Source organism: Coregonus clupeaformis, unplaced genomic scaffold, assembly GCF_020615455.1.
Source record: "Coregonus clupeaformis isolate EN_2021a unplaced genomic scaffold, ASM2061545v1 scaf3998, whole genome shotgun sequence".
Taxonomy (NCBI): domain Eukaryota; kingdom Metazoa; phylum Chordata; class Actinopteri; order Salmoniformes; family Salmonidae; genus Coregonus; species Coregonus clupeaformis.
In genome coordinates, this window is record NW_025537452.1 from 5,001 (window position 1) to 7,556 (window position 2,556).

Genomic DNA, 2,556 nt, shown 5'->3' on the forward strand with positions numbered 1-2,556 from the left:
AAAATGGAATGTGATGATGTTATGGATAGCAGGATAAACAGTGTGATGTTATGGATAGCAGTAGAAACAGTGTGATGTTATGGATAGCAGGAAAAACAGTGTGATGTTATGGATAGCAGGAAAAACAGTGTGATGTTATGGATAGCAGGATAAACAGTGTGATGTTATGGTTAGCAGGATAAACAGTGTGATGTTTTGGATAGCAGGATAAACATTGTGATGTTATGGATAGCAGGATAAACAGTGTGATATTATGGATAGCAGGATAAACAGTGTGATATTATGGATAACCAGGATAAACAGTGTGATGTTATGGATAGCAGGATAAACAGTGTGATGTTATGGATAGCAGGATAAACAGTGTGATGTTATGGATAGCAGGATAAACAGTGTGATGTTATGGATATTTGGTAAACAGTGTGATGTTATGGATAGCAGGATAAACAGTGTGATGTTATGGCTAGCAGGATAAACAGTGTGATGTTATGGCTAGCAGGATAAACAGTGTGATGTTATGGATAGCAGGATAACAGTGTGATGTTATGGCTAGCAGGATAAACAGTGTGTGATGTTATGGCTAGCAGGATAAGCAGTGTGATGTTATGGATAGCAGGATAAACAGTGTGATGTTATGGCTAGCAGGATAAACAGTGTGATGTTATGGCTAGCAGGATAAACAGTGTGATGTTATGGATGGCAAAGGATAAACAGTGTGATGTTATGGATAGCAGGAGAAACAGTGTGATGTTATGGATAGCAGGATAAACAGTGTGATGGTATAGCTTGTAGGATAAACAGTGTGATGTTGTGGCTAGCAGGATAAACAGTGTGATGTTATGGATAGCAGGAAAAACAGTCATCAAACTGTTAAAGGGTTTTAAAAACCGTTCTAATAAATGCAACAGTTGGACAATGGATGAAGATGCCAAACTTTTTATATTTGTATAATCCATCAGATATTGACTGAATTACAGCACATAAAACATTTTTATAGGAGCGGACAAATAATTAATTTATTAGTTGGTTAGATCATTATAGTGGGAATTCAGGTATTCCATTGTTAATGAAATGTCACTTGTTTTTTTCTGAGAATGCACTCATATATACATTTTTGCTTATTCTATGTCAGATCATTTGCTTAAAAAAATATTTTGTGTTAGAATAAAGACAATTATATTTGCATCATTTGCATAAATACACAGGGTATGTTGCATATGAAATAATTAACATCAGGGGGTGGAACCTTCAAAACAATTGTCTGTCTGAGCCTACCTGCACTCACCTGTGTCTAGACTGCCTGTTAATTATTGTCGTTCTGTTGGATAATTCAACAAAGCGTGTCAATAGAAGGACACCCTCGGTTTAAAAATCTAGCTCGGCTCTAGATTCATCCACAAAAAAATTAAGACCATCAAAATGAAGTTATCTTTCTTCTGGTTATGGCAGCTTAAAGTGTTGATGAAGCTTTAGCGTTCTTATAGATTCAACAGAAAGCCGGTGTATTCCATTGTAGCCACGTTTCAGCCATTATCGCAGTGTGATTGATAGGTGTTACAAATGTTTACGCGGTGAAGTAGCGTTACCGGGGGGAAGACAGGCACAAGCAAGAGTATGAAAGATACATGATAAAATTAAAGTAATCAATCCAATGAGATTTAAGTGTCAAGTGGATATGGTACTCCTCAAACACCCAAAATAGATGGCTGAAAAAGACAGTTCCTCAGGTGGAGGGCATGCTATTAGCAGCGTCTGGAGTGCAGAGTGCAGCTCTGATATGGTCTGGATTATCTAGCTCAGTCAACTCTATCTGGCTGTACACAAAGAATAAAAGCACTGACATTATATCATCTGTTGCAGAAACATGGAGGAGGAGGAGAGGAGGGAGGAGGGAGGGAAGGAAAGGAGAGGGAGAGGGAGAGAGAGAGAGGGAGAGAGAGACAGAGAGAGAGAGAGGGAGAGAGAGAGAATATATATATAGGAGAGGCAGAGAGGAAGAGCAAGAGAGAGAGGAAGGGGAGAGAGAGATGGGAGAGAGAGAGAGAGAGAAAGAGATGAGAGAGAGAGAACAAGATGAGGGGACAGTGTTGACCAGCTAAGGAGTGCGGATGTCACGAATGTCACATAACTGCTCTATGAAATGAGTTAACAGAACTCTCCCATCTGGACCATATGTGTTCTCAACATGAGCTTTAGTCCTGATCATATTTCATTTGGGTTATATTCTCTCTCTCTGCCCTGCTGCACTGTATTAAGACTGCTACCTCAGCACTGGGTCGCTGGGCGGTCGGGTCTGTGCCTGGAAGTGTTTGACACACACACACACACACACACACACACACACACACACACACACACACACACACACACACACACACAGCAGCTGCCTGCACCTCCGACTGCACAGGTCTTACACCTCCAGGAAGATCAGATCTGTCAAAAGTAAAAAACAGGGTGTCATTTTGGGGAACAGCCATTCCTTCCTTCTTATGTGGCATTCCTCAGCAGAGTGCGGTCTAGCAGAGAGAAACAGAGAGAGAGACAGAGAGAGAGAAGCAG